The 20,965-nt window shown below is 38.5% G+C and overlaps 1 protein-coding gene across 2 annotated transcripts in view; it reads right to left on the reverse strand.

Moving 5' to 3' along the window:
* The window catches only part of DPP10 (dipeptidyl peptidase like 10), a 611,591-nt gene that overhangs the window by 576,848 nt on the left and 13,778 nt on the right, over positions 1-20,965 (reverse strand). The window contains exon 1 of one of the 2 annotated variants that reach the window (XM_037523252.2): positions 13,946-13,966. The exons of the other annotated variant lie outside the window; for it this stretch is intronic. The gene's annotated coding sequence lies outside the window, so the exon portion shown is untranslated. Of the gene's footprint in view, positions 1-13,945; positions 13,967-20,965 lie in introns of those variants that run through there. 2 annotated transcript variants of the gene reach the window in all.

Genomic DNA, 20,965 nt, shown 5'->3' on the forward strand with positions numbered 1-20,965 from the left:
CTTCACTTCAATATCCTCAAAGCACAAAAGAGCTATTTAAAAGAGATACCAAATCATATCATCCTTCTATTCACAAGTGTCCAATAGCCTCTTGTCTCAGTGAAACCAAAAGCCAGATTTCTTATAGTAGCCCCCAAAGGTTGTCACTGATCAGCTGTCACTACCTCCGAGCCATCCTCTTCCATCATTTTCCCATTGCTCACACCTGACACACCCACTGGCTGTCTTGCTACTCCTTAAACAGAAACTCTGGACTTCCCTGCTGTTTGCTCTGCCTGAATCACACTTTTCTCTGAAATCCACTTAGCTCATTTTTCTCTCCTCCTATCTCTGCCATCACCACTGCACCAGGAAGATCTTTCCTGACTTCCTTCTAAAATAGCATTCTGTTCCTTTTTATCCTCCTTTCTCTGGTTCATTGCTTTGTTTGTTTTGTTTTATTTTGTTAACGAAACCTACCACCACCTGGAACCTGCAAATTTACTTATTTGCTTATTATCTTCTGGGGTAATCTCAACTCCATGCCTCAAGACCTTTGTCTATTTTGTTCACTTTTGTACACTTAGTGTCAAGCATGGGGTCTGCAACTTGGGAAGCATTTAATTGATATAGGTATGTCACAAAGGGTGAATGGTCTGACCTTGCCAGTGGGATCTAGTCTTGTAGAGTTCGGATTTTCTGTCCTAGAACCATTTATCTGGGACAAAGAGGTTCACATCAGAGACAGCTAACTAACCAAGATTACTGTCTTCATGGCAGACAGCTGATTCATGTATCATTAAGTCAGAATCATCAAGTCATTTTATAACAAAATAATATGGAGGTTTTATTATTTTCACTTCTCATGTCCATTTTCCAATTACAGACTATTCTCTTACATCCTTAGATATATCACAGAAACATCTTCCTATACTTGCTTTACACCTCTGGGCCACTTTGAAACTATTCCTGCTCTTGCCTGACAAAACTTAATTTATTAAATCTTTGACACTCTGCCCAAAATGTCCATTTTATAACCAATCTTTCTAGCTGATAATGGTTAAATTTACAACCAGATGCTTACTATATAATTCACTGACTTAATAGTATTTGTTGGCATTTGAAAATGTGAAGCTTTTAAAATGTATTTGTGTAAGTGCATTTGTACAGGAGAGAAAGAGAGAGAGACTGAGAATGTCAGGATTTATATTAAATCACTTAAAAACTTAAAAAATGAAATTATTATTTTTGTCTCTGACACCATCTTATAACATGAGTCCTATAACAGCAGTTTATTTTTCATCTATGTGATTAAAATTTTTGAGTCCCATTTTAAGATAATATGCCATAAATTATATAACTGTTCTGTTCTCACATATATTTTCAGGTTCTCCATCATAATTACTGGAGTCATTGCTATTTTAATGCTTTAATAATGTTTTTGGAAATACCTTTTTGGAAAATACAATTTTCTATAAAGAATATAACTCTAAATCATATTTGAAGGAGATTTAGATAATAAATTTGTATGCATCACACGTAGCAGTTTGCTTTCCTTTACCATCAATATGAAATTCATTTTTTCTGCTACCTGTAAGTTATTGATAATTTTAAGATATTTTGCCCAGATCTAAGCAATGAGAATTTATTATAGATTGTGAACCAAGGAAGGATACGTAAATTAAACAAAATGCAACAAACTCAGACTGCTTAAATCCTAATAAACAGGTATTGATTGAGCGTTCTGATAGCACCTACAAATGCAATTGGAGATGTGAAAGTTAATGACATATAATGCTTCCCACTGCTTTATAAAACTGTCAATTAAAGAAATTAAATCACCTTGGCATACTTACTGAGGTATTGCCTGTGCTCTAATTAATAAAAAAAATACATTTGCTTTTTATTTTCCTAAATGAAATGTAAGTAATCATTCTCAGTCATAAGAGTGTTATTTCCCATGTGAGTAATTATATCCATGTCCATCTTATCTTTTAAAATAATGTTGAGTAAAAACATTAAGTTAATATAAATTAATGCAAACTGTAAATGTATTCTAAAAGTAAAAACTATTCTTATTAAATGCATGTGCAACTATTTCAACACAAATGCAAATCAGCCCTAATTTCATTTTCAAAATGCCACTCTTTAACCAATATAATGCACAATCAATTTTAAGTACTAAGCAGGTTGCTTTATAATGCTGCTCTAGGGAAGACACACATTTTTCATTTCATCATCAACACAGTTAAGTCGTATCATCAAATAATCTATGAACCTCTGATTAACCAGATGTCATTTTTCCACTCTCTGTCCCAGATTAAAATGCAGTGATGTGTTCAATAGGATACTAAAAAGAAATGATAAGCTTTTTTCTTTTTCCTCCAGAGAGTCACCCCAGCACCCCATGTAGAGCGGGAAATGATGCATGGTACATATTTATATATATAACTTTTGGGAAAGCAAATTAGAATAAAAGACTTATTTGTCCCAGTTTTGTAAGTTTCACCTTAATGCAGTATAATAACACATCTCAGTGCCGTTGCCGATCGCAATATCAAATCCTCTGCTTTTTCATTCTTAAACTCTGAGCATCTGCATCAGGATACACATGACATTGTGGGACACATTGGCAACCTAAGTCTCATAGTTTGAATAGACCTTTGAATTAGTTCTTTGTCTAATGGCCAAATAGTATCTTTTTTTTCTTAAAAGATTTATTTATTTATGCATACAAGAGCTGGGGTACAGGCCAGAGATGCGGGGCCTGAGAGGATTCACCAGAGACAGAGTGGGGAACAGAACCGACAGATCAACCAAAGTACACTGCTGAGGGGGCGAGACGGAAGAGGTCTGCTGCGCCATGTGGGTTGCCTCCTGGCCAGCTGGGGATCAAACTCGTGCTACAGAGGCTGCAGATTGCTTCATAGTGCGATGCTTAACCCCTTGCACCACCAGGGAGGCCCCCTAATAGTATCTTGTATGGAGCTGGTGGTATAAGCTCTAAATCACAACATTCTCTACAGCTGCCTTATTTACCTATCTATCTTTTTTGTTCCTAGCTAGTCTACTTATTTGGAGTCCCATCAATCTCCTAACTATTCTCCCACTGGAGAAAGACTTCTGACTCCTGTTGTATATACCCCTTTTCCCATCATTGTGAATTGACATCTCTCCAAAACAAAGCACTAGTCAGTGTCTTCCTAACTAGAGCCTGACATCCCTTCTTGTCTGACCCATCTGCTATGAGACATTCCTTGGCATTGTGCCTGGGTACTTTACATACCTGGTCTGACCTATCACTGTGAACCACACATTTCTCTTTCTGTGTTGAGATCCTCTGCAGCCTGGGTAGTTAGCCAATCTCAATCTTGTACTTTCTCACCAACCTGTTTGCTAAGGGGTTAGCCTGTGTCAAGGCTATACCCATTGCTGAGCTGATCCACTGGCTCATCCAGATGGCTCAGTAGAATAGATATTGTAGAGCAAATAGAATAACTGGCCAGGGTTGGGATTCTTTTGTTGTACTCCCCAAAACTCTATTATTTATAATATTAGTGGACATTCTAGACTCCCTATTAAAAAATTAACACCCAAATAGATGGTCCTCACATATGAAGGTGGTGCCAGGTATACCCTTTGAGTATATTTTCCATTAGCACATACCATATCCTCTTCCCAACCTCCACTTCCCCCACTCTGCACGCACCTACACACAATCACACATGGTTTACATGATAACAGCTCTGGCACTGTCTTGCTGAAAGAGTGAAGTCATCCAGACTACCTAAGGGAGTAGCCACCGCCTGCACCTAGTGCTGCACCTAGTATGAAGTAAAATGCCTGTGCAAACTGAATCACAGACCTAAACAAAATAACACCCAATTTATTCTATATCTTTGGTAAGAGAAATGTTATTTTTAGGTGAAAATATTTTACAATCTAATTTTGGCTGGACAGTTTTCTAAAATTATCACATTTTGCTCTGCTTTCATACTCTGGAGATTTTGAATGTGATGACTTGTCAACATTCAGAACATTGATTTTTGTTCTATGCCCCCCAAGATTATTAGTGTAGGTGTAATTATTAGTTCCTAAAATAGGTGTCCTCACACCACTTGGCTCTGTAAATCTCTGTCTGCTTTAAGGCTTTTCCATCTATTCTCTTTGCATTTTTACCTTTGCCTACTGTTAGCAGCAATTCCCCTTTAGATCTGTTTTGACGTGGAAGATGACATAGCCATATTTGATAGAATAGGTCATAACATAAAAATACACTGGTTCTGAATGAGTGCCTGGGGGCATCTCTTGAGAATATATACATGAGCTTTTAGGGAGAATAATTTTTAAAATATCATGACATTATGTTTGTTGCACGGAGCTACCACTCTGTCGAGTCAAAGTGTCCTTGCCAGTGCTATGAGAATACATAAAGGCTAGAAAACAGTGCCATTTGCTCTAAATATCTTCATGGAACATCCACATTGTCACAGAAACACTGAGAAGTCACACAGGAATGCTATTTCAGGCATAGGCTCCAAAATCTTTCTCCTAGTAGAAAGACATAGGTCTGCTGCCTTCAAGGTTTTTACAGCATCACAATTTCTATTCACAATTTCTTCCTTTTCCAGAAAAGCCAAGTAGCTGCTACCTTGTGCCCTAATTTTTCATTCATGGATATTTCCTCAATAACACAATATATCTTTTTCTGCGCAGCCAATAATACTCCTTAAAAATAAATAATTAAAACACTCTGCCTAAGTGCTCTGCCCCCTTGCTTTTGAAAAAAAAAAAACTCTCCTGGTAGATGATTCTGGATAAAAGTGGAAAGTCAACCTAGAAGGTCTGATTGCTTAAGTAAAGAAGTGAAAAAAGCTTAGCGACTTTCTCTCAGTCACTGACCATAAAAGAATCACAAGTCATGCAAAAATTGAACTTTGAATCTTGAAATGGAAGTCAAGATGACTTTTTTGCAGAATGGTCTGAAATGATGTGTAAAATTAACGATTGAATACCCCTCTTTTGAAGACTCATAGGAGACTACCTCCTGGACCAGGTTTGACCACTCTCATTCAGTAGGGGAACTAAAAAGGGCCCAGTTTGTGCTGTTCAGATCAACCTCTTCAGGAGATCAAAGAACAAAAGTTCATTGTACCGGGAAACAGAACTGATGCCACTAAACTTTAAAATGCTCCATTTAAAATCATGAACAGCATTTTAATGTGTAGATGATTTACCAGACCATTCAGTCTAGAGTTCTGATGCAATGCTGGGAGCTATTTTTCTTTGGGGGCATTAGAAACGAAATGTAAAATCTGTTTTTTTTAATAGGTGGATTAGATGCTATTGATAAAGAAACAGATATATGTGTGTGTTGTTAAATATATATTTTTATATATTAATAAATATGTATTTTAAAACATTTAAATATTTAAATATATAAATTATATATTTATATAAAATTATATAAATATTCAATATATTGATATATAAATATATTTTAAATATATATTAAATCCATATTTTTATATATTTATATATTATTGGAAAATATTTATATATATAATTGGAGAATATATATATTCTCCAAACTTAGCCAGTATATACAGAGGTCAGTGAGAAATTCAGGAAGGATAAGATGAAAGGAAGGAAGAAGGAAGGGAAGTAGGGAGGAAAAGCTATATAGGAGGGAGATTAAAGCTAATATATTTTATTATTCATTACCATTCTACTGTTCTTGTCACAAACTCTGGATTGTATTTCATTATCAGAATTGTAGAATGAAGGCACATGAATACAGGGAGGTGAAGTCCAAGTAGCATCCTAATGACAGGGACCTGTGCACAGCATACTGGACTTACCCATAGGATTGTTCACCTTTCTGTCTCCTACATGGAGCACAGTGCCTGCCTCATCAGTTTTGTATCTACCTGTCTACTTGAGTCAGTAAGTAGAAGTCTTCACCACAGTTTATGTCACTGTTCTCACCCAGCCATGACTACTTGTCCGGAGCTGTATGGAGCATGCGCCGTGTTATGCAACACTTGCCATCAATTAAGTTTCGCCTTACCGTTTCGCCTGCTGAGAAACCACAGGTGTTTCCTGTTAATCAAATGAGACTGGGAGGTACAATGGGAGGAGCTACCAGGATATAAGAAGAGAACCATGAGAAGGTCAGGAAGTTATTGCGAGAGGTTACTGCGAGAGGAGCAGAGAGAAAGTCAGGGAAGGTAGAAAGACAGGGAAAAGAAAGACATGGAAAAGTAAGAAAAGGAAAAGGAAAAATAAAGAAGCAACCGCTAGCGTCAAGTTGTCTCAAGCCCCTCATTTCAATCCTCAGCCCTTCTCTTTTCGTGCCTACGAATCCCGCGGGTCGGGAAAACTACTGCTCGTAATCTGGGTGTGAATAAAAGATGGAATTCTACACACTATTGCTGTCATAATGGGTTCAAGCAGACTGTGGAAGTATCCTTCCCGCTGCCCAGACTAGACAAAGGAGTCTCCTCTCTCAGAATTCTTCAATTTGATGTAAAGTCTTGTCCTAAAATGCACTTATCCTGACATATTATAGGTTAAAATTTTCCATTACTAAAATAACAAAATGCAATGTAATTCTAATGTAACCACTGCTTACATTGTGGTGTGTCTCAAACTTCCAGTCATTTTTTTTTTTTTTCCAAAAAGGCACTTATCTTTGACCCTGTAGATATTGTAAATATTTTATTATCCATTATGCTTTTACTCTGATCTTTTGGATGAAGGCTTTATTTGCATCATTGTGTCTTCCTTGCACTTTGAGTTACTGGAGATAACATCATGTAAGCAGAGAAGACAAAGACTTCAGAATCAAGCAGACAGGTTTAAATTCTGGTCTTAATATATAAATTCAGTTGGAAAACTTACTTAACTTCACCCTGACTCAGTATCCCCATCTAAAGCTGAGTATAGGAACACACATTTCATGTGATGTTTAACATATCAACTTACATAATTATGTGCATCACCTAGCAAGCTGCCTAATCAGGAACAGACATAAGGAAGCCATCTTTTTTTTTTTTTTTCTCTCATGTCTAGAGAACTGATTTACTTGTGAAAAGATGACATAAGTGGCGTCATTTTAAAATGGGGTTGGAGACAACACTGAAGAAAAGAACACTTTACAGTTTTATTTAAATTGGGCCAGACCTTAGGAGACATGACAAAACATGAATTGCTTCAGGGACAACTGTATAAAAGTTCAGCTAGAAAATGAACAGACATCCTGTAGACTTCAGGTTAGAGCACAGAATCAGTCACCACTTTTGTAAGCCAAGAATAGCTTAAGCTTATCAATGTAATATTTATTTTTTTCTCCTTACCACTTCCCTCCTCTCACATAAAATCCCTAACTTTTGACATTTCTGGGCCACATTTTAGGTTTCTACTTAAATCTGTGTACCCCAAATTGCAATTCTTTGATCCCAAATAAATGCTTGATTGCTTCTTATTTCAGTTCTTTATTTTTGGGTTGATATACTGAAAAACAGTATATATGTGAAATTATCTACTATAAGATTATTTTATTGAATACTTAGGCTTTGAAAGTAAATCAATTATTTCTTTACAAGGATTTCTGTGAATTTGTACTTAAAACTATATATCAAAGAAATATTAACACATTTCCTAATTCTCCCATTTTTACAGCTATTTAACTGTATCAAGGATCACAATCTTCAAAAACAAACCAAATACTAAAAATCTCATTTTTACTAAATGTAATTTCAGAGGGAAATAATTTAATTTTCTTTAAAAGGTTCATCATAATCAGTTACTTATTAACACGGGGACAAACCAGCAAGTAATGTTTGATCAGTGTTCCTTAATAGCATCCATCAGTTCAGCAAAGATTATTGATTGTTGGGTATGTTGGAATACAGTGCCAGGCATTACGGGGTGAATACAAAAGAGATAGAAGACACTTGCTGATAGACTTGATTAAAAGGTAGGTAAGGAGTTTTATTTTTTTATTTTTAAAGATTTATTTTTATTTATTTATGCATACAAGAACTGGGGTACAGGCCAGAGGTATTGGGGGTGAGAGGATTCACCAGTGACAGAGTAGGGAGCAGAACAGGCAGCCTGACTGAAACACACAGCTGAGGGGAGCAGCAGGCAAGACAGAAGAGATTCTGCTGAGCCTTGTGGGTATCTCCCTGGCTGGCTGGGGAGCGAACTGGCAGTGCAGAGGCTGCGGACAGCTTCAAAACCCTGTTCTCAACACCCTGCACCACCAGGGAGGCCTCATATCCCCTCTTTATATTTAAGAGCATTATTTTCGTAAGCAAGTCACAGGGTCATCTCTGAGCAGTGAACCCTCATCTGCAAAATGAGCTTTAGATAATAGGTACCATACATGCTCACTAATGTTCTTGGCTTTAAGTACTCAGTTGCTTTAATTTTAGTTACCTTTCCTCATTTCTTTATTGATAACCTCAATACAGTTTTCAGAAAGATCATATGAGAAAACACATCTAAATGTCCCTAAACAAGGGAATGAAATGTCCCTGGTAAATCTTCATTTTTAATGATTATATGTTAATATGACTTTTCATGTAGTAGCTTTCATGATGGTGTTGAAGAAAGCAAAATAATGCATTAACGGAATACATGTTAGTTTCTGTATTTGAATACAAAGAAAAGAAAACAAGGGATTATACATTGACCTTTGTCCACGTGGAAGGGTTTAATGAATGCATATTTAACATATCTGTTTGATTATGAGATGTTTTTAACAGTTCAAATAATCAGGAAATAAAATTTCAAGTTTGCCTACTAATCAATCATGTAGTTGACAATTACATTTAGAAATTTTCTCAATTACAAAATAGCATCTGGTGCAGCATTATTTTTGATCTATGGTAGTTTTGCTAACTGAATGATCACCAGAACAGTAACTGTAGAGAAATCTGTACAAGTTTCTTCTTCACTCTGTTTGGTGTGACTATATGTGTTGTTGTTGTTGTTGTTGTTTAATCAATTTCATTAGTTTGTTCCTTGCTGATCAGTGGTGCACAGAATTTGGTCATTCCAAATGACAGACTCACACACTATATGCAGTTAGAGGGTCTACTATGTGACGGAACCTGGGAACTTAGAGTTGAAAAAAGAAAGCTCCTCAGTAATGTTGCTGCCACCCACCAGCCTGGAATTGCTACCATTTTTGACCGAAGAACCCCCATGCAGCCCCATTTAGGTGGGGCTTTCTCATACAGTCACATTTCTAATGTTGAATAAGATACACGATGATAATAAAAGGTTTCTCAAATATCAAAGTTATAGGGGACAGTCCCTTCCTAATCCAAAGGCTAACCCTTGTATCCACTAATTGTGTGAACATGAGTGCTACACCCCGACACTGCTAGTGTAGGCAATGTCCTCTAGTAATTATTAGTAACACCGGAGACTTTTTCTCCCTGTCCATCCCGTGTCTACCAGGGTTTTGCATTGGTGGTTTCATAGTGGTTACTGATATAACAAAGGCTCATTTTAGTGATTCAGATTCATATTTGAGTCATAAAATGGTGATTTCTGAGGTTTCTCTCTGTTCAATTTTCAAATCCCTCACAAATTCCCAGAATAATTCCTTTTCCTGAGCCTATCTCATGAATTCAAACTAAAAGATAGTTTCTAGACCCTGTGTCTGAAGAATTAGGATTGGGGAAAGAAAAAGGGAATTGGAGGTAGAGAATTCAGGAATGAGAGGAGGTCATCTCTCAGCAGAGATTTTAGATGTAAGTTAAAGACTTGTGGGAGAAAGATGGTTCATATATAGGAATAAATCATTCTTAAATTAGATGGGAAATCAGTGGGGTCTATTTTCAAAATCCCTACTTAAAGTCTAAGATGGGAATGTTAAGAAAAATTTAGATATATAATTCTGACCAAAAATCAATCCAAACTTTTGATTTATTTTCATTTCATTTCATAGTTGCTATAAAAGAGTATTGCTTGAGAAACCACATTTCATTTAGGTTGTTCACCTTCCTGTGCCTTTTCACATTGTTGTAACCCAAGGACACCTTCCTTTGCATTTTGCAGACCAGCATGGAGTTGACTACAGTTTGAGGAATTTTTTTTTTTTTTTTTTACTCTATAGTGAGGAGGAAGACAATTTAGTGGGGGACAATTATCACAGCACAAGTAAGAAATAATGAAGAAATACTGAGCTAAGTCAGTAACAATATGATGAGGTAGGATAAATTTAAGAGTTAAGACAGTGGAGTTGGCAGAACTCAGTGATAATTGGATGTGAAGGGTAAAGGGAAAAAGGAGTTGTAAAGAGGTATCTAACAGTTTGACTAAGTAATATAAAATGGAAGGAGAGAGGGAAAAAATATGTTTAGATCGGGGCATTCTGATAAGGAACATGATACTACCTGACATGCAGAGAAAGGCTGAAGCTTGGGAGAAAATGCAAGGCATAGATAAAGGAGTCAATAGTATTGTATCTAGTAGTTGAAACATGGAAAGTAAGTAATATCACCAATATAAAATGTGTAGTGGGCCTCCCCTGGTGGCGCAGGCGGTTGAGCGCTGCACTGTGTAGCTGTCTGCAGCCTTTGCAGCAGCGCAGGTTCCATCCCCGCCAGCTGGCGAGAATCCCACATGGCTCAGCAGACCTCTCCGGTCTCACCCGCTGCTCCCCTCAGCAGTGTATTTCATCAGTCTGCCTGTTCTGTTCCCTGCTCTCTCTCTGGTGAATCCTCACACCCTCTTGCACATCTGGCCTGTACCCTGGTTCTTGTATAAATAAATGGATAAATTTTTTAAAAAAAATGTGTAGAGAGATCAAAGAAAACTGAGGATGGATAGTTGTAGATGACATATTTAATGAGAAAGCATAAGCGGAAAAATGAGAATGAACGACCTGAGTCTTTGCAGAATCAAGAGAATCATCGCACAGCAGTGGAAAGGAAAGAAAGTTTTGAGTAAGGCGTCAGCTGGAGTTTGGAAAATGTGCAATACATTCAGCAATTTGAAGTAATGATGATTAAGAAGTCTGAGAAGAATGAGAAAGTAGAAAAATAATGAGCCAAAGAATGCCTAGAAAATGGAATAGGCTCCTCTTCAGAGAATCTTGAAGAAGGGGATTCTTTCTAAGCTTGTTAGGGGTCATATGCAAAATACCCACCTAACACATCCCTACACCCCTCAGGGCCAAAACTATGACAAAAGCTGAATGCGCTCACTAATCAGAGCTTAACCAACTCATCTTAACGGGAGCAAGGGACCAAGGGTAAGATTCAAGGTTCAAAGAAATTTTTATTTTTGAAGTAATAGTGTAGATAACATGGATAGGAGGGTTCTGATTGGGTGGAAGATTAATTGTGGCAGTGGTTTAGAGAGCCCAATCAAATTGATTTCCAGAAAGGAGGAAAGAAGTGATAGAAGCTAAAGAAATCCTTCAGTAAAACAGGAATAATTAAGAAGAAAAGTCTGTCAGTCACACATCATCTGAGACTACAGTGAAAATCCAGAAGACACCTGAAAGAAAGCTTCTCAAACTTAAAAGAGATATGAATTGCCAAGGATTTTGCTTAAATGCACATTTACTGTGTCTGGATTAGAACTTAAGAGTCTGCATTTCTTTTCTTCTTTTCTTTGTTCTTTTGTACATTTTCCAGTTCTGTGCTTTCAAGCTCCCTAATTCTCTCCATTACTTGTCTCTGCCCACTGTTGAGGCCCTCTATTGTATTTTTAATTTGTTTATAGTACATTTTAGATCCATTAGTTCTAATAGTAGCAGCATGTTTTCTTGATCTTTGCTGTGTTCCTGTTTTACATCATCCATCGTTTTTCTTAATTCTTAACTTTTATTTTCAACTCCTCAAGCATGTTCTAGAGTTCTGCTGGACTAAAATTTCTCTTGGATTTTTTTTTAACTCTAGCATTTGAGATGTGTTTTTCTGTCTCCTCATTTTAGTTTATATCGGCTGTAATAGGGATTCCTTTTCTTGTATTAATAAATTGGCTTTATGTCCACCCTACAGAAAGCTAAGATTTTTACCCAGGATTTTTTGGTATCTATTATTTCACAGACTGATGCCTTTGCAACTGTTCAAATAGCTGAGCACTGGTGCTAATATGAAGAAATAGGTAGGGAGGAACTGGGGAATAGGGCATTGAAAGGTCGCCTCCAGTGAGAATTTAGGATCCAGCCTCCCTACTGTGCTGCAGGTACCCAAGTTGTGTGGTGGGGAACCCATAGCATCCCCTCCTCTAGGTCAACTCCTTAGCAAAAATATCTCATATGTTCTCATACAAATCTCAACTTCTAGGCTGTCATTGAGCACCATAGTATTGGGTGAGGATTAGAGAGAGCTGAGACAGGGTCAAAAACCACTGAATTGTTCTGTTTGGTTGTCAAGTAGGGATACTTACCCTGGGGCTGTTGCTCCTGCTATTAAGAACCAGGTGCTTAATCTCTGGTTTTTGTGAGCATTCAGTTGTTGCTATAGTTTCAATCCTAAGGGTAGGAGTTTTGCATATCACAGACTGGCTGCAGATTGTAGCTTCTTTTAAGGGACAGGGGTGATTTGATCTGGCTCTCCCAACAGATTCTGGCACCAACTATTCTAGATTGGAGCCCCAGGCTCATACCAGTAATCATCACTGTGTCCTGACTGCTGTAGTTATCCAGTAGTGCACCCTCTGTGCTGCACACCAATTCTGAGCACCCCCTCCTCTAGCACAGTGGCAGGTCTCTAAAGTCCCTCTGTGGGCATGGACATGTGCCAGACCCAACATCAGCAACGGGGCTCCCTAAAGCAGCTGCCCCTCCCTCTCGTGGGTTGCTTTGACTCCTGTATCAGTGCAAACATAGCTTAATTATTCCCCAAATTACAGTTCTTCCTACCCTTTCCACCACATAGCTGGTTGTATGCAGTAAAGTTCCATTTATCTCTCAGAGGCTGTTGACTTTGTTATAAGTTTATTATGAATATGTGGAGGGGCTGAGCCCAGTGTCCTCACTCTGCCCTGATCCTGCTGCACTCCGAGTCTGCATTTCAAAGGCTCTTAGGTAATGCTCCTGCTACTGGTCCTCTGACCACACTTTGAGAAAAGAAAGTCATAGTAGAAAGTAGATGACTGATACAAATGGGTTGTTGGGTGTAAGGACACAGTTTGACAAAAGACAGAATTGTAATGGTTAAACAAGAGAAAAAGGAAGAATAAGAATGCATTCTACAAATAATCCATACATTCATTAAGAATGTACAAAATTCTGGGCCTCCCCGGTGGCGCAGCGGTTGAGCACTGGGTTGCGAAGCTGCCCGCAGCCTCTGTGGCGCCGGTTCGATCCCCGGCTGCTCCCCGGCCACTGGAGGAGGGTCCCACATGGCGCGCAGACCTCTCCTGCCGCCCGCTGCTCCCCTCAGCAGTGTACTTCGGCCCTTCTGCCTGCTCTGCTCCCCGCTCTGGCTCTGGTGAATTCTCTCACCCTCCCGCGCTTCTGACTGTACCCAGTGCATGTATAAACAAAACAAACAAACAAATAAATAAATAAATAAAGCATGCCTCTATTAAAAAAAAAAAAAAAAAAAGAATGTACAAAATTCTTAATTTAATAAGCATGTTACAGGGCCGGGAGAGGGGCACCCCAGACCCTGCAAACCTGCCTGCTCTAAGTAGGTTCTACCATCCGCCGCATCAACACAAAACATAGGAGATTTTGATGGTTAGGAACTTAATACAATTAGGAAACAGTACAGGAAAGGCAAAGAATATAGTTTCTAAATCAAGCACCCAGTTACCCGTCCCCTCGTGGGTAAAAGTCCAGCCAAGCAGAATTGGCCCAGAGCAAGGCCCCAAAGCCTGCCACAAGTCTAAAGCATCTTCCAGTGGGGACCCACAGAAAAGGATCAGAAACAACCAGACAAGCTGGAAGGAAAAGAGCAAAATGAAAATCAAGACAAAAACCGCTCACCTACATCTGTGTCAACTAGTCCATGGCCAAAAGGCAACTGTAGTTTCTTCATGTGTCTCTATGCTCCACGTGCCTCCTCCCGGTCTCCTTCTGGCGCCATCCTGCTTCCTTCCTTTCTCAGTCTCCTCTGCAGCTTCTTCTCCTCCCTACTCAGCTCCACCCTCCCTTGGGTGGGGCAGGAAACCTGGAACCTCCCCCTTTCCTGGAGACCACCCTGTTACATGCATACACCTCCCTTTTGTAGAGATAGAACAAGGTGCATTAAGTGTGGTCTCTAAGCACTTAAGGCAATCTTAATATGCACAAGAAAACAAAATATTAATTCATAGATAAATAGTTAAAAAATAAACAATGCTCAAAACCTATTAGAATTGGTAGGTAGACAGTTTAGTTTAATTTCTTTGGATCAAGACTTTCTGAAAGATTTTCAACTTGCCATTCATTTCGAAATTGAATAAATATTGAGTGCATTATCATCCTCCTTCCCTACATTTATCTTTAAAAGAAGACATGACAGATGAAAAGTCCCTATCAATTTGTGAATAGTAGAGGGAAAAATGAGGCTGCCCTTTGAATTGATGTGATCCTATCTCTTTAAGCCTCTTTCACAGTGGAGAGCTACATGAAGTCTGAGTTTGAAATCATTTGGAGGAGAAGGAAGAAACACAAGGTACATGTGTCATGAAGAGAGAAACAATGTCAGACATTCTGAGATGACCTCGTGTTCATTTAGGCATTGCCTCCTGTTTACTGAATCTGAGGCCACCCCCTTTTGCTACTGATCCTCTCAGTCAATAGACCAGCATGTTGTTAGTGCCGTTCTCACTTTCCTCTGGTTGTTGTGCACAGGCCAAGTGCTCATAGCTCTTCAAGGACATTGAAGTATAAAGAGATTAGAATAACAAATTCAGTGTCTTTAGAAACTGACTAGCTGCTTTGGAAGCTATACCTATAAAATGATAAAACTTATGAACTTACTTATAAAACTTATAACCATAAAATTATAAAACTATATTATGAACTAGCATCACCCAAACAATCTTCTGCAGAATAGTATTCTGTGAAATCCTAACAGAAATATGGGCAATAAAAGGTTGATGTTAATAAGTGAGTAATATATCAATTGTTAAAGCTTCTCTTCTTCAATATTAGCAGAACATGTCCATTTTAAAAGATTGAGATTTACTGTAGTAAATAAGTCTGATTAATTTTATTAAAACAAAGTTTTTTGAAGATCTATGCTTCATTTTTAAACTATTCAATTTTTTTCTATTTGAAAGACTGGTGAAATTATTGCTTTCTAAAGGACTTAACATTCCCCAGAGGAAAAATAAAGGAATATTGTTGTAAAGATTAAACTCCTTGCTCTAGTCAGTTTAATGCAATGGCAATTAAGGAGGCCTGTGGTCACCTCAAGAATCTAGGGAAGACATGAATGAGGGGTTTGAATTGTTATTGAGTGATGTATTTTGACAAAATAAGATATTCTGGGTTGGGATAGAAGTTGAGAGGGTTAACAATAAATAAAAATGTACAGGAGGAAACAGTTCAGGGTTCAGATGTGTTTAAACGACAATGAGAAAATCAATATGCCTGGAGAGGAGGGTTTTGATTGAGTGAAAATCAATTTGGCAAGGCTGATTATAAAGATCCTTGCATTTTGGGTTAGGGTCTATGAAGATTGAAGTATGCATTAATTGCATCCATAGGAGAACAAATAGAGAATATTTCTTTAGCATTCTGACCAAACCAATTATTTTAATTCATTGTTCCATTTTAAAAATAAAACAAGCTGATGGTGAAGAACCCATTACATTAGAAAAATGAAGAAAGGAAAGTTAAAGTCACTCATAATTCCTCTCACCAGACAGAATGCAATTGACATTGGAAATATCCTTTGCCAATTTTTTCCTAAGTGTACACATGTTCACACTCCTTTTTACAAAAGTCAGCTCACAATGTCATAGATAGAGGCTATAACCTGAATTCCTAAGAGGTACGTATGTTAATATAAATGTGCAGCAGAGTAGAGTGGATGAGACATTGAAGATGCAGTTTCTCATACAGACACCACTACAAATTAAATATATAGAGTGTTTTTCACCACCACAAAGAAATGTACAGTCTCCTTGCACTACACACTTTTTCTTTGAACATACAGACATCTAGGCCTGTTTTTTAATTTTACTACACTTAACAAATATATATATATATGTATAAGAAATTTTTTTAAAGATTTTTATTTATTTATGTATGCAAGAACTGGGGTGTAAGCCAGAGGCACGGGAAGTGAGAGGACCTACCAAAGACAGAGTGGGGAGCAGAACAGACAGATGTCCTGAAATACACTGCTGAGGGGAGCAGCAGGTGAGACAGAAGAGGTCTGCTGTTTCATGTGGGTTGCTCCTTGGCAGGCAGGAGATAGGGATCAAACTGCTGTCTTGGCTGGCAGTACCCTGACAGTGCTGTCTTTAACCCCTGCACCACCAAGGAGGCCCCAGTATAAGAAAAATTTTATCTTTTCAGCTCTAGCATTAGGAAAAGAACAAGTAAGTCACACTTGGCTCTAAGTCTCAGTGAGTGGGAGGTAAACACAGACCGACCAGGAAGGTGCTGAATTGGGCAGCCCACCTCCCTCTGTGGGTAGACGCAGCTACTATTCAACAGCTGCTACAACTGCCAAGCAGGGATGTACACATCATCACGGTTTTCAAGAAAAGACAGACATCTAAGCACATGTGTGATTTCTGACTTTAAAAAATAGGAATTAATTATTTTAACAATAGAGTCAGAATTCAATAGGTGATTCAACTCAGTCAAGACACTACAGAACAAAGCAAAACACCAGCAACAAGAGTTCTTGGTTCCTGATAATTAGGAAATGCTGCTACCCACATCTTCTCTGACCAAAAATCTTCAAGTCCCAGGGTAATGGACATTTTTACTTACGTAGACTGTTCCATCCCTAACTATGACCTAGTACAATGTTTACATTTGTATTAGCATATTATGAATCTTTCATTATAAAAAAGATTCATTTGGAAAATCCGTAGCATTTAAAAATATGCTTACTGAATGTATATTTTGTTGATTTGAATAGGTATTTACCCACTGGAAGAACATCTATTCCCAAATGCCACTTAGGTTATTTTCAAGAACTCCCTGCTGAATATTGACGCAGCTGTGAGCCTTTGCAGAAGTGGGAACAAAGCCGTCTGTGTAGAACCTTGGAATCACAGTGAGTAATTAGCACAATGTCTATAATCAGGGAAAAGTTAGATTACGAAAAGAGGAATATAAATGTCTATGATACATGGAATAGAACAAGAAGAGAGATCATCTAAACAACAAACACAAAAGAATAGTTGAACTCTGAGTGTAAAAACCTCTCAGAGTGTGTGTGTGTGTAGTGTGTGTAGTATAATGCATTGTCACTACTTCACATATAAATATTTCTCTGAAAATTTCCATCCAGGTGATACCTATATCATTAGTAATGTTTTTTTAAAAGAAATATGATTCAATACTCCAAATTAACAAAAAAGAGAGCATATTGAAGATTGCCTAGGCACAGAAAACATAAAATAACTTGAAATGTATAATAAGCTATATACCTTTTTCAATAAGTACAGTGTAGACTAGAACGAAATTTTATAACACAAAAATTTCAACAAATGAAGTCTTTCAATAAAATGTTGTTTTTGGACATTGTGAAAATACAATACAGTTTGAATCATGAGAAAGGTATCTTTTATTTAGACTAATATGATCTTTTAAAGATGTAATTTAAATATTTAAAAGTCAATAAATTTAAAAAATAAAAAAATCAATAAATATTTTACATTTAAGTGGTCAGTATTTGAAAAAATAAAGAAGAATGTTTTTAAAATCTTATATTGGGGGCCTCCCTGGTGGCGCAAGGGGTTAAGCACTGCACTATGCAGAGGCAATCCAAAGCCTCTGCAGCACAAGTTTGATTCACGGCCAGCCAGGGAGCAACACACAGGGCACAGCAGACCTCTCCTGTCTTGCCCGCTGCTCCCTTCAGCAGTGTATTTCAGTAGCTCTACCTGTTCTGTTCCCTACTCTGTCTCTGATGAATCCTCTCACCCCCTGCATCTCTGCTCTTGTATACTAAAACAAATAAATCTTAAAAAAATAAAATAAAATCTTATATTGACTTCTGATTTTTCAGTTTGTATTTCATATATTTAGGCTTTCTTTGAATAAGAAATGTCATATTTTTCCCCACATTGGCAGGAATAAGATCGGTTCCAGTTTTAAGGCAACTGCCAAGATCCATCTTTATGTCCTTTATTTGGTCATTTTCTGTTTGGAATCGGTTGAAAAATCTTTAACAATGTCTATCAAGTTTATATGCCCAGGGTACAGGCCAGAGGTGCGGGAGGGTGAGAGGATTCACCAGAGACAGAGCAGAGAGCAGATCAGGCAGACTCACTGAAAGCACTGCTGAGGGGAGCAGCAGGCGCAATAGGAGAGGTCTGCTGTACCATATGAGAATCTCCCTGGCCTGCCGGGAATCGAACCCGCACTGCAGAGGCCGTGGACAGCTTCACAGCTCTGCGCTTAACCTGCTGCGCCACTGGGGAGACCCACCAATTTTTTTTTTAAATCCTAGTACTTTACTGATCTCATTATTTCTACCATTTGAATTGTGGATCTTGGAATCGATACTCTTAGCAACTTTATGAAATGGTCAACTGGTCTCCACCAATACCTAGGTCAATGATTAGGATGCCTTTCATAGTGCTAGTAAATAGGGAAATACTTGGAATTTTAGCAGGAAAAAAGGTAAAAAAGTGTTTTCATAATGTCACCTGATGTAGGTGGGTTTTGTCAGTAAATGTAGGCATTAGGATTTGTTATCAGTATGTGTCCTTGGCTCTCTGCCTGATTAAATAGATCCAAGCTGAAGTCCCTAAAAAAGTCAAAATCATATTGAATAATTGATTGATTTAGTAAGGATTTATTAAACACCAGTTAGATGCTAGGCACTATTTTATTTTATTTTTTTTTTTTTTTAAGATTTATTTTTGTTTATTTATACAAGCACTGGGTACAGTCAGAAACGCGGGAGGGTGAGAGAATCCACCAGAGCCAGAGCGGGGAGCAGAGCAGGCAGAAGGACCGAAGTACACTGCTGAGGGGAGCAGCGGGCGGCAGGAGAGGTCTGCGCGCCATGTGGGACCCTCCTCTGGTGGCCGGGGAGCAGCCGGGGATCGAACCGGCGCTGCAGAGGCTGCGGGCAGCTTCGCAACCCAGCGCTCAACCGCTGCGCCACTGGGGAGGCCCCGCTAGGCACTATTTTAAATACTGGTAACACAATAGCTAATAAAGACAACCTGTTTTGGTACAAACTTAATGTCATAAAATTTACATGCTAGAAAGTAACAAAGAAATTTAATTATATGAGTTATTAATTAATAATAATGCTAGCATTATGAAACTGCCCCCAAAACTGGTAGAATAGTCTTCAGTGGTCACATAATAAATGTCACCAAGGAAATTCTCCTTCAGATGCGTTCTGAAAGAATATCAGATCTAAGCAAAGAGATGGTCCAGCCCAAGGAGGGTGGAAGGAAGCTGCCCATGTTGACACTTAGACCCAGGTGAATTCTGTGTCTCTAAGTAACTTGAGTTAAAACAGTAGTACTGCTGGGCCTCCCTGGTGGGGCAAGGGGCTAAGATGCAGCATTATGAAGCTATTGGCAACCAGTGCAGAACGAGTTTGATCCCTAGCCAGGGAGATGACCCATATGGCACAGCAGACCTCTCCTACCTTGCCCGCTGCTCCCCTCAGCAGTGTATTTCAGTCAGTCTGCCTGTTCTGTTCCCCATTCTGTCTCTGATGAATCCTCTCACCAACTGCACCTCTGTCCTATACCTCAACTCTTGTATGCATAAATAAATCTTAAAAAAAATAAAATAAAACAGTAGTGCTACAGATCAGGTAATGATTGGCAAATGTGGCTGGAAAGGTGTCAATCAAGCAAGCTAATTTGAAAATATACTAAGAATTTTGGAATATATTCTAAAAATAATAAGTCATTGAATGGTTTTAAACTAGAAAAGAGGAGATCTGATATTCTTTTTATGTGTCACCGAGTCTATTGGTTGCAATACTACTGATCAATATCCATTGAAGGTCTCATATATAACAGATCTTTTTAGGAGTGTCAAATTTATAAACACAGCAATTTTCATAACAACTAAATTAGGTGAATTCATTATTTCCATTTTATAAAAAACAAAATTTAAACAATTTGTTCAACGTCACAAAGCTAAAAAAGTCATGAGCACCCTGATTTTAAAACTGGCAAAGTTGGGGCCTCCCTTGTGGCGCAGTGGTTGAGCACTGGGTTGCGAAGCTGCCCCCAGCCCCTGCAGCGCCAGTTCGATCCCCGGCTGCTCCCCGGCCACCGGAGGAGGGTCCCACATGGCGCGCAGACCTCTCCTGCCGCCCGCTGCTCCCCTCAGCAGTGTACTTCGGTCCTTCTGCCTGCTCTGCTCCCCGCTCTGGCTCTGGTGAATTCTCTCACCATCCCGCGCTTCTGACTGTACCCAGTGCTTGTATGTATGTATGTATCAATCAATCAATAAATAAATCTTTAAAAAAAAAAAACTGGCAAAGTTAAATTTCTCTACTTTTTTGATGGTAGAAAGGCATAAAGATTTGTGTGGGGCCTCCCTGGTGGTGCAGGCGGTTGAGTGCCTCACTGTGAAGCTGTCCGCAGCCTCTGCAGTGAGGGTTTGATCCCAGCCAACCACCGAGAATCCCACATGGCGAAGCAGACCTCTCCTGTCTTGCCTGCTGCTCCCCTCAGCAGTGTATTTCAGTCAGTCTGCCTGTTCTGTTCCCCACTCTGTCTCTGGTGAATCCTCTCATCCTCCGGTGCATCTGGCCTGTACCCTGGTTCTTGTATAAATAAATAAATCTTAAAAAAAAAAAAAAAAGATTTGTGTGAAGGAGTAGATGGTGTTGATTCAGACCATTGTGAT

Source organism: Talpa occidentalis, unplaced genomic scaffold (genome assembly GCF_014898055.3).
Source record: "Talpa occidentalis isolate TD23 unplaced genomic scaffold, MPIMG_talOcc4v2.1 talOcc4.3, whole genome shotgun sequence".
In the NCBI taxonomy this organism is placed as follows: Eukaryota; Metazoa; Chordata; class Mammalia; order Eulipotyphla; family Talpidae; genus Talpa; species Talpa occidentalis.